Raw genomic sequence first — 10,385 nt, forward strand, 5'->3', positions numbered from 1 at the left:
CCGCAGCGTCCAACCCGCAGTGGCCAGATGTTACAGCACAGAGGATGGGATTTCTCCACTAGATTTCTAAAACTTATTATGGACAAAACAGAATTCATCATCTTTCTCCCATCCCGCTTGACACCCCCCCCCCCCCCTCAACGGACCTGTCAAAGTAAATGGCTGCTCACTCTCCCCAGTCCCACAAGCTCGCTGCCTCGGGGTAATCCTTGACACTGATCTCTCCTTCAAACCACATATCCAAGCCCTTTCCACTTTCTGCCTACTTCAACTCAAAAATATTTCCTGGATCCATATATTCCTCAACCAAGAATCCTCAAAAACCCTAGTCCATGCACTCATCATCTCCCGCCTTGACTACTGCAACCTCCTTCTCTGTGGCCTCCCCTCTAACACTCTCGCACCCCTCCAATCTATTGTAAACTCTGCTGCCCTATTAACCACCTGTCCCCCCGCTATTCCCATCCTCTCCCCTCTGTCAATCCTTGCACTGGCTCCCCATTACCCAAAGACTCCAGTTCAAAACCCTAGCCATGACATACAAAGCCATCCACAACCTGTGTCCTCCATACATCTGTAATCCTAATCTCCTCGTACTTACCTACACGCAACCTCCAATCCTCACAAGATCTCCTTCTCTACTCCCCTCTTATCTCCTCTTCCCACAATCGCATACAAGATTTCTCCCTCGCATTCCCCCTACTCTGGAACTCTCTACCACAACATATCAGACTCTCGCCTACCATCGAAACCTTCAAAAAGAACCTGAAGACCTACTTCTTCCGATAAGCCTACAGCCTGCAGTAACCACCCAACTGCTACACGACCAGCTCTACCCTCATCTACTGTATCCTCTCCCATCCCTTGTAGATTGTGAGCCCTCGCTCAAATGTCATCCATACAATGTATTGGAAGCGGTGAATCCGCACGGTTCCATTATCACATGCGGAATCACCTGAGTTCAAAAGCCGGCAGCGCTTTGGACGCAGCGGATATGTGCATCATCCAAAGCGCTGCCGATTACTGACTGTCTGCACATACTGTGATAGAAACACTGCCAGGGGTGGACATACCGCATGTGCAGCCGGTGCGGCTGCTGTCATGGTTCCCAATGGCAAGGGAACGTCAGAGAACTTAAATAACAGACTAGCTCTTGGGTGATGGAATCTCGAGCTGACCGTGAGCTAAACCTATCACACAGCTAACAGTGGCCGGGTGACGTACCTACGTTTTATCCCTAGACGCCCAGCGCCAGCCGGAGAACTAACTAACCCTAATAGAGGAAAAAACAGACCTGGCTTACCTCTAGGGAAATTCCCCCAAAAAGGAGACAGAAGCCCCCCACATATATTGACGGTGAGTTCAGAGGAAAAGACATACGCAGTATGAAGGTAGGTTCAGCAAAGCGAGGTCCGCTTACTAGATAGTAAGAAGATACAATAGGGAACTTCACGGTCAGCTGAAAACCCTATTAAAATACCATCCAGAAATTACTTTAAGACTCATGTGTCAACTCATGACACCGGAGTGGTAATTTCGGCCCACAAGAGCTTCCAGCTACAGAAACATAACATTACTGTGAACTGGAACAAAAATGCAAACAAACTTAGGACTAAGAGTCCAACTTAGCTGATAGTAGTCTAGAAGCAGGAACATGCAACAGAAAGACTCTGGTTACATTGATGGCCGGCACTAGAATAACTGAGCAGCAAGGCTAAATAGGATACTCCCATATCCTGATGGAAACAGGTGAACAGAGAAAGTGAAGCACACAAGTCCAGTACCACCAGTGACCACCGGGGGAGCCCAAAAACCAAATTCACAACAGTACACCCCCCTCAAGGAGGGGGCACCGAACCCTCACAAGAACCACCAGGGCGATCAGGATGAGCCCTATGAAAGGCACGGACCAAATCAGAGGCATGAACATCAGAGGCTGTCACCCAAGAATTATCCTCCTGACCGTAGCCCTTCCACTTGACCAGATACTGAAGTTTCCGTCTGGAAACACGGGAGTCCAAGATCTTCTCCACAACGTACTCCAATTCACCCTCAACCAACACCGGAGCGGGAGGCTCAACGGAAGGCACAACCGGTACCTCATACCTGCGCAATAATGACCGATGGAAGACATTATGGATAGAAAAAGATGCCGGGAGGTCCAATCGAAAGGACACAGGGTTAAGAATCTCCAAAATCTTATACGGGCCGATGAACCGAGGCTTAAACTTAGGAGAAGAAACCCTCATAGGGACAAAACGAGAAGACAACCACACCAGGTCCCCAACACGAAGACGAGGACCAACACGACGACGGCGGATAGCAAAATGCCGAGTCTTCTCCTGGGACAACTCCAAATTGTCCACCACCTGTCCCCAAATCCGATGCAACCTATCCACCACAGTATCCACTCCAGGACAATCCGAAGACTCCACCTGACCAGAAGAAAAGCGAGGATGAAACCCCGAATTGCAAAAGAAAGGAGAAACCAAAGTGGCAGAACTAGCCCGATTATTGAGGGCAAACTCCGCCAACGGCAAAAAGGCAACCCAGTCATCCTGATCCGCAGACACAAAACACCTCAAATAAGTCTCCAAGGTCTGATTAGTTCGCTCAGTCTGGCCATTAGTCTGAGGATGGAACGCAGACGAAAAAGACAAATCAATGCCCATCCTAGCACAGAACGCCCGCCAAAATCTAGACACGAACTGGGTCCCCCTGTCAGAAACGATATTCTCCGGAATACCATGCAAGTGAACCACATTTTGAAAAAACAGAGGAACCAACTCGGAAGAGGACGGCAACTTAGGCAAGGGCACCAAATGAACCATCTTTGAAAAACGGTCACACACCACCCAGATGACAGACATTTTCTGAGAAACAGGGAGATCAGAAATAAAATCCATAGAGATGTGAGTCCAAGGCCTCTTTGGAATAGACAAAGATAACAACAATCCGCTAGCCCGAGAACAACAAGGTTTGGCCCGAGCACAAACATCACAAGACTGCACAAAAACTCGTACATCTCAAGACAGAGAAGGCCACCAGAAGGACCTAGCCACCAAATCCCTGGTACCAAAGATCCCGGGATGACCTGCCAACGCAGAAGAATGAACCTCCGAGATGACTCTACTGGTCCAATCATCAGGAACAAACAGTCTACCAGGCGGGCAACGATCAGGTCTATCCGCCTGAAACTCCTGCAAAGCCCGTCGCAGGTCTGGGGAAACAGCAGATAATATCACCCCATCCTTAAGGATACCTGTAGGTTCAGAATCACCAGGGAAATCAGGCTCAAAACTCCTAGAAAGGGCATCCGCCTTCACATTTTTAGAACCTGGTAAGTATGAGACCACAAAATTAAACCGAGAGAAAAACAACGACCAGCGCGCCTGTCTAGGATTCAGGCGCCTGGCAGACTCAAGATAAATCAAATTCTTGTGATCGGTCAATACCACCACCTGATGTCTAGCCCCCTCAAGCCAATGACGCCACTCCTCAAAAGCCCACTTCATAGCCAAAAGCTCCCGATTACCAATATCATAATTTCGCTCGGCGGGCGAAAATTTTCGAGAAAAGAACGCACAAGGTCTCATCACGGAGCAATCGGAACTTTTCTGCGACAAGACCGCCCCAGCTCCGATCTCGGAAGCATCGACCTCAACCTGAAAAGGAAGAGTAACATCAGGCTGACGCAACACAGGGGCGGAAGAAAAGCGGCGCTTAAGCTCCCGAAAGGCCTCCACAGCAGCAGGGGACCAATCAGCAACATCAGCACCCTTTTTGGTCAAATCAGTCAAAGGTTTAGCAACATCAGAAAAACCAGTTATAAATCGACGATAAAAATTAGCAAAGCCCAAAAATTTCTGAAGGCTCTTAAGCGAAGAAGGTTGCGTCCAATCACAAATAGCCCGAACCTTGACAGGATCCATCTCAATGGAAGAGGGGGAAAAAATGTACCCCAAAAAAGAAATCTTTTGAACCCCAAAAATACACTTAGAACCCTTCACACACAAGGAATTAGCCCGCAAAACCTGAAAAACCCTCCTGACCTGTTGGACATGAGAATCCCAGTCATCCGAAAAAATCAAAATATCATCCAGATACACGTTCATGAATTTATCCAAATATTCCCGGAAAATGTCATGCATAAAGGACTGAAAGACTGAAGGGGCATTTGAAAGACCAAAAGGCATTACTAAATACTCAAAATGGCCCTCGGGCGTATTAAATGCGGTTTTCCACTCATCCCCCTGCTTAATTCGCACCAAATTATACGCCCCACGGAGATCAATCTTAGAGAACCACTTAGCCCCTTTTATTCGAGCAAACAAATCAGTCAGCAGTGGCAGAGGATACTGATATCTGACTGTAATTTTATTCAAGAGTCGATAATCAATACACGGCCTCAAAGAGCCATCCTTTTTAGATACAAAGAAAAAACCGGCTCCTAAGGGAGATGAAGAAGGACGAATATGTCCCTTTTCCAGGGACTCCTTAATATATTCTCGCATAGCAGCATGTTCAGGTACAGATAGATTAAATAAACGACCCTTTGGAAATTTACTGCCCGGAATCAGATCTATGGTACAATCGCAATCTCTGTGAGGAGGTAGTGAACTAAGCTTAGGCTCCTCAAAAACATCACGATAATCAGATAAAAATTCCGGAATCTCAGAGGGAATAGATGACGAAATGGAAACCAAAGGTACGTCCCCATGAGCCCCCTGACATTCCCAGCTTAACACAGACATTGCTTTCCAGTCAAGAACTGGGTTATGAGATTGTAACCATGGCAATCCGAGCACCAAAACATCATGTAGATTGTACAACACAAGGAAGCGAATCGTCTCCTGATGGTCTGGATTCATACGCATAGTCACTTGTGTCCAGTATTGTGGTTTATTACTAGCCAATGGTGTAGAGTCAATACCCTTCAGAGGTATAGGAACTTCCAGAGGCTCTAGATCAAACCCACAGCGCCTGGCAAAGGACCAATCCATGAGACTCAAAGCGGCGCCAGAGTCGACATAGGCATCCGCGGTAATTGACGATAATGAACAAATCAAGGTCACAGACAGAATAAACTTAGACTGTAAAGTGCCAATTGAAATAGACTTATCAACCTTTTTTGTACGTTTAGAGCATGCTGATATAACATGAGTTGAATCACCACAATAGAAGCATAACCCATTTTTTCGCCTAAAATTCTGCCGTTCGCTTCTGGACAGAATTCTATCACATTGCATATTTTCTGGAGCCTTCTCAGAAGACACCGCCAAATGGTGCACAGGTTTGCGCTCCCGCAAACGCCGATCAATCTGAATAGCCATTGTCATGGACTCATTCAGACCTGTAGGTGCAGGGAACCCCACCATAACATCTTTAATGGCATCAGAGAGACCCTCTCTGAAATTCGCCGCCAGGGCGCACTCATTCCACTGAGTAAGCACAGACCATTTACGAAATTTTTGGCAGTATATTTCAGCTTCATCTTGCCCTTGAGATAGGGCCATCAAGGTTTTTTCAGCCTGAATCTCTAAATTAGGTTCCTCATAAAGCAACCCCAAAGCCAGAAAAAACGCATCCACATTGAGCAACGCAGGATCCCCGGGTACCAACGCAAATGCCCAATCCTGAGGGTCACCCCGCAGCAAGGAAATTACTATCCTAACCTGCTGTGCGGGATCTCCAGCGGACCGAGATCTCAGGGAAAGAAATAATTTACAATTATATTTGAAATTCAGGAAACGAGATCTATCCCCGGAGAAAAATTCTGGTATAGGAATTCTAGGTTCAGATATAGGAGCATGAATAACAAAATCCTGTAAATTTTGAACCTTCGTAGCAAGATTATTCAAACCTGTAGCCAAACTCTGAGGATCCATTTTAATCAGGTGAGATCAGAGCCATTCAAGGATTAGAAGGAGAGAGAGAGGCAAAGGCTGCAATTAGAGCAGAAATGCAACTGAGTCAACTATAGAGCAAGCTCAGAAGAAAAAAAAAAAAAAAATCTGCAGACTTCTTTTTCTCTCCTTTCTTCTGCCAACGGTTTTAACCCTTGGCCGGCCATACTGTCATGGTTCCCAATGGCAAGGGAACGTCAGAGAACTTAAATAACAGACTAGCTCTTGGGTGATGGAATCTCGAGCTGACCGTGAGCTAAACCTATCACACAACTAACAGTGGCCGGGTGACGTACCTACGTTTTATCCCTAGACGCCCAGCGCCAGCCGGAGAACTAACTAACCCTAATAGAGGAAAAAACAGACCTGGCTTACCTCTAGGGAAATTCCCCCAAAAAGGAGACAGAAGCCCCCCACATATATTGACGGTGAGTTCAGAGGAAAAGACATACGCAGTATGAAGGTAGGTTCAGCAAAGCGAGGTCCGCTTACTAGATAGTAAGAAGATACAATAGGGAACTTCACGGTCAGCTGAAAACCCTATTAAAATACCATCCAGAAATTACTTTAAGACTCATGTGTCAACTCATGACACCGGAGTGGTAATTTCGGCCCACAAGAGCTTCCAGCTACAGAAACATAACATAACTGTGAACTGGAACAAAAATGCAAACAAACTTAGGACTAAGAGTCCAACTTAGCTGATAGTAGTCTAGAAGCAGGAACATGCAACAGAAAGGCTCTGGTTACATTGATGGCCGGCACTAGAATAACTGAGCAGCAAGGCTAAATAGGATACTCCCATATCCTGATGGAAACAGGTGAACAGAGAAAGTGAAGCACACAAGTCCAGTACCACCAGTGACCACCGAGGGAGCCCAAAAACCAAATTCACAACAGGCGGCACTGGGGCCCAGAGGCTCCGGGGGGCCCCTGCAAGGCGGCTAATAATGAGGGCAATCTGGCCTGTTTATCTGGCCCCAGGCCCGGGGGCCCCTGGCCATATAGACCTCATCTGCAGTGGGCAGGGAGAGATCTCTGCAGCTCCGCTGCCTACAAGAGAGAATGGCAGCGGAGCTGCAGCGATTCCATCCTGCTTCCTGCCCGTGCTTCCTGTCTCACACAGCAGTCAGCGGTGCGGCTGGATGACATCCTCATTCAGCGCTGCCGCGGCTGTACCACGGGAGAGCCTGCAGAGAGATGCTGTGTGTGTAGAGATGAGTGGTGGTGTGTGTGTGTGTGTGCATGCGTAGCACTGCAGGGGAATGTGCAGAGAGGTGAATGGTGCTGTGTGTGTCTGTGTGTGTAGGTGTAGGAGAGGGCAATGATGGGGAGAAGGCAATGATGGGCTGGTGGGGAGAAAGCAATGACAGAGATGGTGGAAAGGACAATGAGGGGGTGGTGGAAAGGGCAATAATGGTGGTGGGGAGGAGGAAATGCTGGAGGTGGTGGAATGGGCAATGATGGTAGTTGTGGGGGAGAAGGCAATGATGGAGGTGGTGGAAAGGACAATGATGTTGGTAGTCGAAGGGCAATAATGGGGTGGTGGGGAGGAAGAAATGATGGAGGTGGTGGAATGGGCAATGATGGGGGTGGTGGGGGAAAAGGCAATGATGGTGGTAGTGGAAAGGACAATGATGGTGGAAAGGGCAATGATGGGGTGATAGGTGAGGAAATGATGGAGGTGGTGGAATGGGCAATGATGGGGGTGGTGGGGGAGAAGGCAATGATGGAGGTGGTGGAATAGGCAATGATGGGGTGGAGGAGAGGACAATAACGGGTTGCGGGGGGAGGAGGACAATGAGGGGTGTGGGGGATTGGGAGGGGAGGAAGGGGGATTTATAATGGATTTAGGAACAGGGGGAGGTGGAGTAAGACGTTATTATTGCTCATTATGTTTAACACAGTCCCCTAGTATATATTGTACTCATTATGTATAGCACAGTCCCTTGGTATTTTTCGGACTATAAGACGCACTTTTGTTCCCCAAAATTTTGGGGGAAAGTGGGGGGTGCGTCTTATAATCCGAATCTGTGTGCTGTGCTGTAGAGGGGGGGGGGGCTCTGGAGTGGTGTTAGGGGGCTGGGGTTGGCTGCCTGCAGGCTGCTGAGACAGCAAGAGGTTCTGTGCTCCCGCTCATTAGCCTCATGTAATATTCACTGCACCTGCTGTCCATCACCTCGGTGCTGAACCTGTGCAGAGTTGATTCACAGGGGAGCAGCGAATATTACATGTGCCTGCATCTCCCCCCACTCCCATCATGGATATGGCCCCCAGTCACTCTTTTATGCCCCGCCTGCAGCTGGCAGACACATGATAAAATAACAAACACTTAACTCACCTTTCCCTGATGGCTCCGTGCTCACAGCTCCTCGGTTGGGCTTCCTGTGTCTGTGCTGACATCCGATCATGTGAGAGGCACAGCACAGTGATGACATCACTGTGTGCCCAGGTCACATGATCCGATGCCTGGGAAACAGGAAGCGCAACCGAGGAGCTGTGAGCACGGAGCCATCAGGGAAAGGTGAGTTAAGTGTTTGTTATTTTATCATGTGCCTGCCAGCAGCACATTGGGGGAGCACGTGCCTGCCAGCAGCACAGGGAGGGGCATGTGTCTGCCAGCAGCACAGGGAGGGGCATGTGCCTGCCAGCAGCACAGGGAGGGGCATGTGTCTGCCAGCAGAACAGGGGGGGCATGTGTCTGCCAGCAGCACAGGGAGGGGCATGTGCCTGCCAGCAGCATGGGGGGCATGTGCCTGCCAGCAGCACGGGGGGGCATGTCTCTGCCAGCAGCACAGGGGGGGCATGTGTCTGCCAGCAGCACCAGGGGGGCATGTGTCTGCCAGCAGTACAGGGGGGCATGTGCCTGCCAGCAGCAGAGGGGGGGAAGCATGTGTCTGCCAGCAGCAGGGGGGTGGCATGTCCCTGCCAGCAACAGAGGCGGGGCATGTGTCTGCCAGCATCAGGGTGGTGACATATGCCTGCCAGCAGCACAGGGGGGGGGCATGTGTCTGCCAGCAGCACAGGGGGGAAGTGTCTGCCAGCAGCACGGGGGGGCATGTGTCTGCCAGCAGCACAGGGGGGCATGTGTCTGCCAGCAGCACAGGGGGGGCATGTGTCTACCAGCAGCACGGGGGGCATGTGTCTGCCAGCAGCACAGGGGGCATATAGTGACCGGGGGGCCTGTACCTGCCAGCAGCACTGGGGGACATATAGTGACCGGGGGGGCTGTACCTGTCAGCAGCACAGGGGGCATATTGTGACTGGGGGGGCATGTGCCTGCCAGCAGCACAGGGGGGCATGTCCCTGCCAGCACAAGGGGGCATATTGTGACTGGGGGGGCATGTGCCTGCCAGCACAGGGGGCATATAGTGACCCAGGGGGGCATTTGCCTGCCAGCAGCAAAGGGGCATATAGTGACCCAGGGGGGCATGTGCCTGCCAGCAGCAAAGGGGCATATAGTGACCCAGGGGGGCATGTGTCTGCCAGCAGTACAGGGGGGCATATAGTGACCAGGGGGGCATGTGCCTGCCAGCAGCACAGGGGGGCATATAGTGACCAGGGGGGCATGTGCCTGCCAGCAGCACAGGGGGGCATGTCCCTGCCAGCATAAGGGGGCATATTGTGACCAGGGGGGCATGTGCCTGCCAGCACAGGGGGCATATAGTGACCCAGGGGGGGCATGTGCCTGCCAGCAGCAAAGGGGGGCATATAGTGACCCAGGGGGGCATGTGTCTGCTAGCAGTACAGGGGGGCATATAGTGACCAGGGGGGCATGTGCCTGACAGCAGCACAGGGGGGCATGTGCCTGCACAAGGATGGGGGTTATATAGATACCAGGATGAGGGACGTATGATTTGTAAGACGGACACTGGCATTATAAGACAGACCCCTATTTAACATAAATAATTTTTTAAATCTTTTTCTTCACCAAATTTGGGGGTGCGTCTTATAATCAGGTGCGTCTTATAGTCCGAAAAATGCGGTATATAGTGTACTCGCTTATTATGTATAGCACCATCCTTCAGTATATAGTGTAGTTACATTTTATGTATAGCACAGTCCCTTAGTATATAGTGTACTCACTTATGTCTAACACAGTCCCTTAGCATATAGTGTACTCAATTATTATGTTTATCACCATCCTTAGTTACATAGTTTCCTCTTTTTTCATGTATAACACCGCCCCTTATTGCATACCATCCTCTATAGTTATATATGTTGACGTCCCTTATTATATAGCTTCCTCTGCTGTTATGTACAGTGCTATCTCTTACATAGTGTATTCTTGTTACTTTTGTTATTCACAGCGCCCTCTTTTATTACATAGTCCGCACTCTTGCTAGTTATAAAATGACTGCTGATGGAGGAGCCGGTGACCAGACTACCAGTCCATTATCTCCTCCATTAGAAAAGAAGCTTTCCCCATGCTCTATCAGCCATCTTGGCATTATATATCTAACAAGAGAGGACGGTATG

The sequence above is a fragment of the Ranitomeya variabilis genome, chromosome 6 (assembly GCF_051348905.1).
Source record: "Ranitomeya variabilis isolate aRanVar5 chromosome 6, aRanVar5.hap1, whole genome shotgun sequence".
Classification (NCBI taxonomy): domain Eukaryota; kingdom Metazoa; phylum Chordata; class Amphibia; order Anura; family Dendrobatidae; genus Ranitomeya; species Ranitomeya variabilis.